We start from the raw sequence: 13,204 nt of genomic DNA, 5'->3' as shown, positions 1-13,204 counted from the left end.
GAACCGTTCACCCTACTAGTCCTAGAAGTTACTGGTCAATCTTGAGTGTACTAGTGCTGTAGCTGGGCTAGCAACCAGTTAAATGTCAGGTTAAGGGGCACACATTTTTTCAAAACTGAATAGTCTGATCAGTTCTGATCTGCAGAGCCACCAACTGGATCAACTAGCTCACCAGTTTCAATCTGAAAAGTGTACTTAACATTTATCCTCTAACTGTGACTTTAAACCTAGATATCTTGAGCGCAGACCCTGTTGCTTTCTCCTCCCTCCTCTGCCTTTCCCTTTCAAAATACCTCCTTCCTCATCCAGTTTCTCTGTTTTTTATGGTCTCTTTGATGAAAGCAGATGCCTGATTTCCTTCCCACCCTCACGGAGATTTGTTTCTCTTTCACAGAATCAAAGAACCTGATGAATAGACCTGCAGTACCCCGAAGATCAGAAAATCCCATGGCAGCATCACCAGATGATTAACCGTATCAGTGTGTAAAATCTGAGAAAACACTCAGCTGGAGGTTGGACCTGGATACACACCCTACAATATTAGTTCAGGGGAGAAAAACAGACCTAGTGTGTGGAAAAATCTCACGCAGAGCTCATCTTTAAGGACAGTTTAAAAAATATGCACACCAGACATCATCTCTTTGAGTATACCGAGCTTGAAAACCTTTGGTTCACTCAGGACTCCCACAATTGTAATTCTAATGTGAAATTAGAGCATTTAATCTGAATATCCTGAGGATGGGTCATACCAGTGTAAGGAGTGTGAAAAAAGTGTGACCCCCAGAATATTTCTGTTGAAATATCAGAGCATGCTTACAGGGAAGAAAATCTAGCTGTATATGGAATATGGATAAAACTGCACTGAGGACACTTCGCTCCACAGGCATCAAATAGTTCATTCTGAGGATAGGTGAAACTAGTGTACAGAATGCGGAAAAAGCTCCATTAAAACAAAGAAGCTGTTGAGAAACCAGAGTCTATACAGGGGATGAGCTCTATAATTGTACCGAATGTGGGGAAACCTTCACTGAGAAAGGCACACTGGTGAAGCAATAGATAATCCATGTTGGTGAGAAACCCTATACCTGTAATGAATGTAACAAACACTTCATTGAGAAGAAATCACTGTTGCCATTTAGTCCATACTGGTTAGAAACCATGCACCTGTACAGAAAGTGAAAAAAGATTCATTGAAAAGGGCACACTGGTGAAACATAAGATAATGTAAACTGGTGAGGAACCATATCGGTGTACTGAACGTACGAAAATCTTCACTTGGAATAGCATACAGTACATCCATCAGAGTACCCATACTGGTAAGAAGCCCTATCACTCTACAGAATGTAGGAAATGCTTAAGTGAGAACGGCACACTGATGATGCATCAGACAAGCCATTCCGTCAATAAACCATATCAGTATACAGAATATGTCATTAAGACATACAGTGTGTTGAAACACCGGAGAGTCCATACTGGAAAGAAACCCTTCCACTGCACAGATGCGAGAAAAGCTTTACTATGAAAAGCAAATTGTTAATACATCAGCAAATCCACACTGGTAAGAAACCCTATGAGTGTACAGAGTGCGGGAAAAGCTTTACTGTGAAAAGCAATTTGTTGAATCATCAGAGAATCCACACTGGTGAGAAACCATATCAGTGTACAGAATGCGGGAAAAGCTTTACTGTGAAAATCAATTTGTTGAATCATCAGAGAATCCACACTGGTGAGAAACCCTATCAGTGTATAGAATGCTGGAAAAGCTTTAGTGACATGAGTACTTTGTTGAACCATCATAGAACCCATACTGGTGAGACACCCTATCAGTGTACAGAATGCTGGAAAAGCTTTACTCAGAAAAGCAATTTGTTGAATCATCAAAGAATCCACACTGGTGAGAAACCCTATCAGTGTACAGAATGCGCGAAAAGCTTTACTGAGAAAAGCAACTTGTTAATACATCAGCAAATCCACACTGGTGAGACACCCTATGAGTGTACAGAGTGCGGGAAAAGCTTTACTGTGAAAAGCAATTTGTTGAATCATCAGAGAATCCACACTGGTGAGAAACCATATCAGTGTACAGAATGCGGGAAAAGCTTTACTGTGAAAAGCAATTTGTTGAATCATCAGAGAATCCACACTGGTGAGAAACCCTATCAGTGTATAGAATGCTGTAAAAGCTTTAGTGACATGAGTACTTTGTTGAACCATCATAGAACCCATACTGGTGAGACACCCTATCAGTGTACAGAATGCTGGAAAAGCTTTACTCAGAAAAGCAATTTGTTGAATCATCAAAGAATCCACACTGGTGAGAAACCCTATCAGTGTACAGAATGCTGGAAAAACTTTCCACTGAAAAGAAGTTTGTTAATACATCAGAGAATCCACACTGGTGAGAAACCCTATCATTGCACAGAATGCGGGAAAAACTTTACTTTGAAGGGTACGCTGTTGAATCATCAGAGAATACATACTGGTGAGAAACCCTATCAGTGTACAGAGTGTGGGAAAAGCTTTACTGAGAAGGGAACTCTGTTGACCCATCAGAGAACCCATACTGGTGAGAAACCCCATAATTGCACAGAATGCAGGAAAAGCTTTACTCGGAAAGGTGCGCTGTTGAGGCATCAGAGAATCCACACTGGTGAGAAACCCTATCATTGCACAGAATGCTGGAAAAGCTTCACTGTGAAAAGCTATTTATTGAGGCATCAGAGAATCCACCACGGTGAGAAACCTTATCAGGGTACAAAATGTGGGAAAAGCCTTAATGACACAAGTACGCTGTTGAACCTTACGAGAATCCAATGAAACCAATGAATTTCGCAAACCAAATTGCCTAAAAAGGAACTCATCCTGTTACTCAAGACTTCACAGACAAACTGGCAAATCATTACATGGACAAAGCAGACACGTTGGACTCGTACTTAAAACAGAAACAAAGCACCAGCACTAACCTCTGTACAAAACAACAATCCAAGAATACTCTTACCAAGCCTCTCCATTCCTTCCAACACATCTCACACAATGAATTTATGGACCTGGTCAAACCAATCAGGCCTGCCGGCAGCCCTTCTGACCTCTGTCCACCACAAACTTTCAAAACAATTCTTTTAACAACCTCTACTGCCACTCCAGTAAGAAGAATCATCAACGATTTCTTAAGCGCCTTGAGACCCTCCGGGTAAGTAGTGCGCTCTATAAATGTCTTTGATTGATTGATTGATTGAACTACCAGAATATTTCCAGAAGAACTAAAAAAATCACACAAATACCCTTTACTGAAAAAAACAAACTTGGACCCGCTGAACCCTGCCAACTACAGACCCATTACAAATGGACCTTTCCTGGGCAGACTGATAGAAAGAGCAGCGTTCACCCAGATGTCACAATTAATTGAAGAGAATGACCTACTTTCAGACTTCCAAACAGGATTCCGTCCGGGAAGAGGCACTGAATCTGCCCTCCTTGCCATCTGTGATGACCTGAAGAATACAGTTGAACGCAACAGGGTTGCTGTGCTATTCCTCCTGGACCTCTCAGCTGCCTTTGACACGGTTGACCATGACACTCTGAAGTAAAGACTCTATGAAGCTGGCATAGAGGGAACTGCACTAGACTAGATCGCGTCCTACCTTCGAAACACAACTAATGTCATCCATACCCCACCTTTCTCGTCCAAGCCGTACTCCACAAAAGCTGGGCTCCCTCAAGGTTCTATCATCTCGCCCATGCTTTTCAACATCTACATGAAGTCATTACCAGTACTGATCAATAAATTTCACCTCACATGCTATAACAATGCAGATGACACGCAAATACTCCTTCAACTGGAATGCCCCAAAGACATTGGAAAATCACCAATTTTCAGCTGTCTCAGAGTCGTGGATCAGTGGATGACTTGAAGCAATGTCAAATTGAATGCTTCAAAAACTGAAATACTCACGTGCGGCGATTGGAAACATTACAACCCACTTGCCGCATGGCCTAATTAACTGGGATCACCGCCTAAAGTATCGAAGGAAGTAAGAAACCTTGGAATGACCATGGACTCCAAGCAGTCCATGAATGAACAAGTGGACAAACTAGCAAGATCAAGCTTTGTCACTATAAAAACACTGCAACTAATTTTCCCTCATTTGGGATTTCCACACAAGGTCCAAGCTACCATCTCCCTTGTTCTGTCCAAACTCGATTACGCCAATAGCCTCTACCATGGATCAACTTTATTGACCATGAAAAGACTGCAACAGATTCAGAACTCTACTGCCAGACTACTCTTGCATATCAAACCGCGAGACCACATCTCCCCTGCCTTGAAAGCCCTGCATTGGTTATTGGTTGCCAGAAGATCCACTTTCAAGCTGCTTTGTATCACCCACAAAGCAATGCATGGAATGGGACAGCTCTTCATCTGGAATAAAATCACCAAACATGTTCAACAAAGGAACCTCACCTCTAAAGGAGCATCTTGCCTCAAAATCCCACCATACAAGGAAAAAAAACATGGGTGTCACATCCTTCTCTGTTCAAGCAGCCAAACTATGGAACTCTTTACCCCCAACATAAGGTCCACCGACAACCACCTTTCTTCAGAAAACTACTCGAGAATTGGCTCTTCCCCACATACGCACCATACTGAAACAGAAAATTACAGCATATCCCTCTGTATATAAGCATTTGTTTTCACTATAGATATGTACCTATCTCTGTGTATTAATTTGTATAAACATGTAAAATAATTATGTTGAGAGAAAAAAAATAATAATCATCATCTTTGGTCTACATGTACATACTTCCATTATGCATCTATGTACCTTCCATGTATTTGATCTATGTGTCTGTTACTTTCATCCTGAAAAAGCATATCCAATGCACTACCCGATTTCTCATTCTGTACTTCTATCAATATCTTAAATCTACATATACTTACCTCCTTTATGTATCTATCTACTTTCAATGTACTTGTGGATCTATATATTTATAACTTTTTTCAAATTTAGCATTTCCAATGCACTACCCTATTTCTCAGCCTATACTTCACTCAATATATCTTCTGGCCCAACCTTCTGACTCATCTTAAATGTCTTTCTACTACTCTTTCCAATGCACTACCCTATCTCTCATCCTATACATCTATCAATATATCCTCTACATCCACTCTCTCATTTATCTCAAACCCCATACCACTACTATGATCACCAAAATAACCCTTTCTAGACTCTCTCCTACTCTACCCCTCCTTGCATCATCTGACACCTCTTTACTATACCGATCCAAAACAAACCTTTGTAAACTCTTCCCTCTTTTCTACCCCTCCCCAACCCTTCTCAATCCAAATAACTGACTAACATATCCACCACTAAAATTACTTTAATGTTTCACCATACTAATTCAATACTAATCCTGATGGGCTCCAGAGTAGCGTGCTACTTGCCCTTCAAAACACCATCAAGGGTAGCAAGTGCTATATTTAAATACAAACCTCCTTCCCTCTTCTATCCCGCCACCTACCCTTCTCTACCCAAATAACTGAATAATATATCAACTACTCAAATTACTTCAAATTTTACCATACTAATTTTCAACACTAATCCTCTATGGGTTCCGGAGTGGCGTGCTACTCACCAGAAAAGCATTTCAACACCCATCAGGGGTAACAAGTGCTCTATGAATGCAAACCTTACTTTCCCTTTTATCCCTCAGCTATCCTTCTCACTCCAAATAACTGACTAATATCCACCACCGAAATGACTTCATTTTGCACCATATTGATTCACAACTAATCCTTTAAGGCAGTGGTTCCCAAACTTTTTTGACCCGTGGCTCCCTTGACCGAATTGGCAGTTGGCCGTGGCTCCTCACCGTTTTTTTTACCGGTGGGCGAGGAGGGGGTGTAAGCACGACCTCGGGAGTACTTACCGTCGGCTTCCTAAAGTAATTGGGATGCCATAATGAAGGTATTATAATCATATTTATAACAAAATTAAAAGATAACTGTTGTTTAATAAGAACTCGTTAAGTGAGAAACGATACTACAGATTAATAGCCATATGTTTGCATGCACCTTTTTTTAACCACACAACGATTGTTAAATTAAACTTCAGTTTAATAAAATATCTCTTTCAATGAACAGGAAAAACATCAAAGTACAAATGTACCTTAAAAATTTTAGTGAGATGAATGTGCTTGTTTTTCCCTACATAGCTCCTGAAATCTTGGAATTATTTTTGAGATCGCAACACGCATTTCTTTTTCAAGGTTAATTTTTGCCCTATATTTTGATTTGATCACTGCAACTGCTGAGAAACCAGCTTCACAAAGGTACGAAGTCGCAAATGGGATCAACACATGCAGGGCTCTCTTGCTTATCATTGGATATTCATCTCCAGTTTGGCACCAGAACTCAAGCAGTGACTGAGACTAAAACCTTACTTTTAATGCTGAGTCACTTGAAACATCAATAAGCTGTTCTGCTTCCTCATTGTTGAAATGGGGTCTTTCACCCATTTTATTGGCTTCACTTCATCCTCTGGAAAATATTTGTCAAGGTAACAACGCAGTTGAGACAAATACAGAACAAAAACTGCTCTCAGTTCCTCTTTTGACACCATTTCATTGTCCTGCTGAAACTGGTCCAATGAAGGAAAACATTTATAGTCACCTTTGCTTAACCTGCTTTTCCAAAGGATCACTTTCTTCTTGAAGCCTGAAACGTTGTCTAACAGTTGCAAGATGTTAGTATTATTGCCTTGCAAGGACTTGTGCAGTACATTCAGTTTTTCAGATTAGAAAGAAAAGCCATTTTGTATTAGAAAGTCAGCATCAATAAACTTGTCAGCCAAACAGTGTTCATCACTGTGTAGTAATGAGTATATTTCATTCCTCAGCTCATACACTCTAAGCAGGGAGTTACCTAGAGACAGCCACTGAGAACTGCTGTAGAGCAAGAGGCATGAGTGATCGGCACTCATATCCTCACACACTTTAGCAAAAAATCTTGCTTTCATTGGTCTTGTTTTAATATAATTTATCACTTTGATGACTGCTTTCAGAATACCATGCAGTTCTTCACTGAGATTTCGTGCTGCCAGTGTTATTATGCAGTGTGTCCAAACAGCATTTGGCACTTTAGATCGTATGCAAGCTTGAAGACCTTGGTAGCATCCTGACATTGAACGACCCCCATCTGTACAAACTCCAACACATCTCTCCCAGTCAATTTGATTATGTTGCATAAAATCATCCACAACTGCATACAAGTCTTGACCTGTAGTACCACCTTTGATTTCTTTACAGAACAACAAATCCTCAACAATCTGTTTTTCACATAGAAACCTGACATAGCAAATAAGATGGGTGTCTTTGCACTCCAGTTGGATGAGGCAACAGACAACCACAAAGTCTTTGCCTCTTAGATTGCAGATGAGCTGATCATTAATATCTTCAGCCATATCATTTATCATCCAGCTTATAGTATTATTAGAAAGCGGCACTTTCAGCAGCTGTTTACCCGCATCTTCGCCAAGCATGATTGCTACCATTTCAACAACAGCAGGCAAAATCAGCTCTTCTGCAATTGTGTTTTTTTTCTCTGTGCAACTAGATAGGCCACTTTATATGAAGACAGGAGGGCGTTACTATTAATTTTGGTTTGTTTTAAGAAAGTGGACTTTTGTAGCTTGGCTTCTGTAACTTTTCTTACAAAAAATTCCCTTGGCTTTCGGACCAAATTTGGGTGAAGACTTTCAAGATGCTGCTTAAGTTTACTCAGAAGCATGGATTCCACAGCCAAAACCTTTAAACAGATTGCACATTGAGGACGCTCCTCATTATTAACCTGGACACAAGTGAAACCATAATCCAGATACCTGTCATCATACTTTCTGTACTTGGCTTTTCGTTTCCCGTCCTCTTTTTTGCCAGAAGGCATTAGAAATCTCTTTATTGTCAATCGGAAAAGTGCCACTCATCTAAACCAGATGGAGAAGAGAAGAATTAACAAAAATATCTAAGAAAGGGCTTTCTATCTGTAGGTCCTGGTCTTCTTTTCTTTTCCTTTGTTGAAGTATGTCCAGGTTTCTTCCGAGCCTCATCCACAGTCTCCATGGAATAATAAGCCTGAAGTACAAAACCTCCAGGTAAGACAAGTATAAGAAGATCCAAAGTTATTCTCTTTCTAATGATGGATCTATTATTTCTGTTATTTCCCAATAGTAGCCCATGATGATGGTGACCATTGGGACATATTATTCTTATTGGTACCCCGCACAGACAGAAAGAGCATTCCGTTTTTTAATTAAATCTAAGGGCGCACATTTTTGCAAACAATGAAGACAGCCAAATTGCAGCTATGTGTACATCAGGCTGTGATTTGTAACAGCAAACAGCACACTTCAACAATTCCTGGGTCCATCCAAGGACATGTCACAGTAGTACAGAGTATCAGTATGATACAGCATGGACATATGGTTTTTCATCAAGATCATGGCAGTTTTACAAGTCCCAGGCCCACAATAGTAAGAATAAAAATACATACAGAACAATAAAATGGCAAATGGAAAGTTTTCTGCAATTGAGTGCAGCGGTTGCAACCAACAATAGGAAATATGAGTAAATCTGACTTAGTTCATATCAGCTGGGTAGAAACCACTTCACGTACCTGCTCGTACTTCAACAATGGATGTTCTGCCTGGAGGAACTGGTTCAGTGGGTTCAGCTGGTGAGATCGGCTTTTCCTCCGCAGTGTGATTCTTCCCTACAACCAGGATTAAAGCAATGAGTCAGTTAGCATTATTACTCTAGTTTTCTTTCACCAACCAAAGCGATCGATTTTGTTAATGCAGCGTGCCATCTAAATAAATACTGATCTGTTCATGCTTCAAATGGCAAATGTTACAAAAAATTACTTTGACATTTATTGAGAGCCTCATTAATTATCTGTTCCTAAAGTGCAGTACAAAGAACAACGTGATGGTTGGAATGCTTGAATTAATCTCATCCACTGGCAATCACTAACTACCCATTTTGTTTTTTACCACATTACCGGAGTTGGGACCTGGAGAACGTGGTTCACCATGAAAATGAAATAACGCACCAGAAATTGTAAGAAATTAATAAATCATTGAAGACATGGCTTAAATTGTGCAAAATTGCAGATTTTAAGGTGGTTCATCTTTTGTTTTGAATGTAGTGCTTCGTTTCCCATTTTTACTATTTTTGTTTGCTTTAAATAACGTGCTGTCCTGTGTATGTAATTTATTACAAAGCTACACTAAAGTTTACTTGTTTATGGACTAAAATTACCATTATCAGTTGTGATATCAATGTCCAGGTTCTGGCTTAAAAACACAAGCTAAAAATCTGTGCTTAGCTGTGTGCAGGCCGGATGGTATTTTGTTGCTACTGTCATTACATCCAGATATATCATACAACAAGTAACATCACACCTACAACAAACCAGGACTATTGGCTTTACTTTATCAATGCTTGTTAGTTGCATAAGATAAAATAAATAATCAACAACTATGGCTTTGTTGTTATAATATTGAAAATGCTTCAGTTGTGACATTATGAGACTGTCAAAGAAACATAACGAGTATTTTTGATTTTACATCAATTTCAAGGATGGGTGGTACTGCTGCAGAATTAAGATTCTTTTTCGCCCTGATGGTGAGGGCAAAAATGGAGAGCCCGAAAGAGACCTGAAAAGCAGGTGCTGAGACTGAACTGCCAGTGTGCACTGGCAGGACACGACCCACTTAAACTGACTAAAAGCCCTGCATTTGTCATTTTTCCCCAAGAGTTTTATTCAGTGCGAACTGGACCAGAATGTATCAGTGCGCTTTACATTGATTAGCACTAGTTGCGATGGACACATTTATTTTTGTTCAGCACTGGGGAGATATCGATTTGCCCCTAGATTACAATCACAGGATGTTGAGCATTCCAGCGAAGACTCAAACCTGGTTCGAGGTCGACCGCTCTAGCTGTGTCAGAGGCCACATCCTCTCCCCAGTTGAGAAATCACAGATGCTTAACCCACGTGTGATTTGAGCTTTTAAACTTTTACTCGCTCCGTGGAGCCCGCCTTTTCACAGTACAATTCTTAATCAAGCACCATGCTGATCTTCAGCCCAACCTCTGTTTTACACCCGTATCACCAGCATTATTTTTCCTGTACACTTTACAGTAAAAATAATGCTGGTGATATGGGTGTAAAACCGAGGTTATGCCAAAGATCGGCATGGCGTTTGATTAATAATTTTACAGTACAAAGGTGGGCTCCACTGAGCAAAGTAGTTAAAAACAAAATGGGCTACACAGGAATCCCTCCCATGGCAATTCCCACACCAACTGCCCTAGTAGTACTGCTAACTTTTGTGGCTCGGTTTGCAGGTATACTGATCTCTGTGTGAGAGCAGTGTGGGCCGAGATACAGCACAACTTTTGAACCCGCCTGGTACCTAATTAAGAGCACCGGGAGTTTGCTGTGGACTTCTAAGCCCATGGGCCCCAGCACCACATATTTTCCAAAATAAGAGGCATTCCATGCTCTCAGCGTCGTCACTTTGAATACCGAGGCGCGGGGCGAAGCAAAAGAGCAAACGCTTATTTGCGGCATCATGGTGTCCCCGATTTTCAGATTTGCAGTAACTATTGCCATGGCCAAAGGGAGTTCAGAAGCTTATTTTAAGATATTATGCACTCCAATTGGTATTTTACCTGCCAAGGAAGTAAATGTTCATCGAGGGAAAGAGGATTGAGAGAAAGAGGACTGCATGGAAGACCGACATGACATAAAAAAGTGCAACCAAGCAAATTAGAATGCCAATCTTAAATAAAGAAAGACATTGAGAATTCTGCATGTTTCAGAAGCTGTAGAAGATACACTTACTTTCTGCAAAAACATGTTCTGCTTTAACCCAGATTTGCTTTAAATGCAACCGCAGAGGACACTGTGCAAGGGTGTGTTGAAATGCCCAGGCACGGGGCGAAATAAAAGGGCAAACGCTTATTTGCAGCATCATGGTGTCCCCGATTTTCAGATTAGCAAGCCTGGTGACTTCGTATATTGCCCTTTGGTGCCCATACCTGTCTAGGCCCCGTTTCAGACGTTCCTGTTTGCTAGAGCGCGGTCCTTGTCTGTTCGCAACCCCCCCTCCCATGGCGCCCGCCCTAACACAACTGTGGGCTTTCAGCAGGACTCAAAATTAAAATTGGAGTCGGATTGCACCTTAATTCCACGTGTATCACTGGTCATTAATGTACTACTAACCTTAAATGTGAAGGAGAGGCTCCCACGAGGCACGACGAACAGCAACAACGGGCGGACAGCAACAACGCACCTGAAACGGTCAGAGCTGCGTATAAAATGGAGACTATCTTTTCTATGTCTGTGGAAGCATGTACGTCTGACGCGTATACGTACGCACGTATCGTGACAGTTCTCTCAGGCCAAACCATGTTCACAGATTATGCAGGGGGTATGTAATGATGACACAAAAGTGCACTTTCCCAACTCGTGAGCTCGGCACCCATGGCACCTCATAGCGGCGCACCGGGTGCCGCGGCGCACAGTTTGGGAACCACGGCTTTAAGGGCTTCCTGAATAGCGTGCGTCAACACCCCACCAGGGGTAACAAGCGCTATATAAATACAAACCTTTTTCCTGTGATATCCTTCTGCTATCATTCCGAATCCAAATATTTGACTAACCTGTCCACCATTTAAAATGTACTTGCATGTTTCATTATACTAATTCAACACTATTCATCTATGGGTCCTGGAGTAGCGTGCTACTCGCCGAAAAAGCCATTTGAAGCCTCATCAGGGGTAGTAAGCGCTATATAAATGCAATTACAATACAATACTGGTGAGAAACCCTATCAGTGTACAGAATTCCGGAAAAGCTTTATTGTGAAAAGCAATTTCTTGAATCATGAGAGAATCCACACTGGTGAAAAACCCTATCACTGTACAGATTGCGGTTAATTTTTTTACTGAGAAGGCTATGCTGTCGAAGCATCAGGGAATCCATACTGGTGAGAAACCACATTGGTGTTCTGAATGTGGGAGAGGATTCACTAAGAGGAAAGCTGTCTTAAGACATCAAATAACCTACACTGGTGATAAACCCTATCCATGCACAGAATGTGGGATAAGTTTAACTCTGACAAGCAATTTGTTAATACGTCAGAGAATCCATATTGGTGAGAAACCATATCATTGCCAGAAGGCTGGAAAAGCTTTACTGTGAAAAGCTATTTATTGAGGCATCAGAGCATCCACCATGGGGAGAAACCCTATCAGGGTAAAGAATGTGGGAAAAGATTAGTGACACAAGTAAGCTGTTGAACCAGCCGAGAATCCATACAGTGTACAGAAAGCGGGGAAAGCTTTAGTTAAACGAGTACGCTGTTGGAACATCTGAGAATCCATACTGGTGAGAAACCCTATCATGGCACAGAATGCGGGAAACGCTTTACTCTGAAAAGCAATTTGTTAATACATCAGAGAATCCACATTGGTGAGAAACCGTATAAGTGTACAGAATGTGGGAAAAGCTTTACTTCACTAAGAAGCAAGCTGTCTTAAGACATCAAATAACCCACACTGGTGAGAAACCATAGCCATGCACAGAATGTGGAGAAAGCTTTACTGATAAGAAATCACTGTCAGAGAACCCATACTGATGAGAAACCTTTTAATTGCTTCACAAGAATGCAGATTTTGTAAAATAATCAGAGAATCCGTTCATTGTAGAAAACTCATAGCCTAAAATGTGGAATACCAGTGAAGAAAGGGGACTTGAAATATATCAGCATTTGGGAGATGGAATGGATACAAAAGTGAATCCAGAAGATATATTCAAAATACAATAAGAATCCTCTTTTTCACCTTACGTATTCTATTTTTTGCCAATTTCTTCATCTTATAAATGTAGGCTTGCTCTGCACAGGGGTATGTGACTGGTAAATATAATTGTATGCGTAATTGTCGAAAGTATAAAGGTAAAGATCATCTTTGCCATGGTGTCAGATAAAGAGCTTTCTTAAAATTCGTTTTACCCAATTCACACCCTTTCTAATATTCCTTCACCATGAAAACTGTTTGTCCTTTTTTTAAAATACTACTTGTATCAAAAACGTATATGCACACATGTAGACACACAACTGTGAAAATAAATGTGCAATAA

At 40.6% G+C, this 13,204-nt stretch overlaps 1 pseudogene; it reads left to right on the top strand.

Annotated features, from left to right (window-relative positions):
- Nucleotides 1-404: 404 nt before the first annotated feature.
- LOC147725020 (uncharacterized) lies at nt 405-12,586 on the top strand (annotated as a pseudogene).
- The last annotated feature ends 618 nt before the right edge of the window (nt 12,587-13,204 follow it).

The sequence above is a fragment of the Lissotriton vulgaris genome, chromosome 4_1, assembly GCF_964263255.1.
Source record: "Lissotriton vulgaris chromosome 4_1, aLisVul1.2, whole genome shotgun sequence".
NCBI lineage: Eukaryota > Metazoa > Chordata > Amphibia > Caudata > Salamandridae > Lissotriton > Lissotriton vulgaris.
Note: the sequence above shows the minus strand (reverse complement) of the source record. Positions and strands in the feature narration are given on the sequence as shown.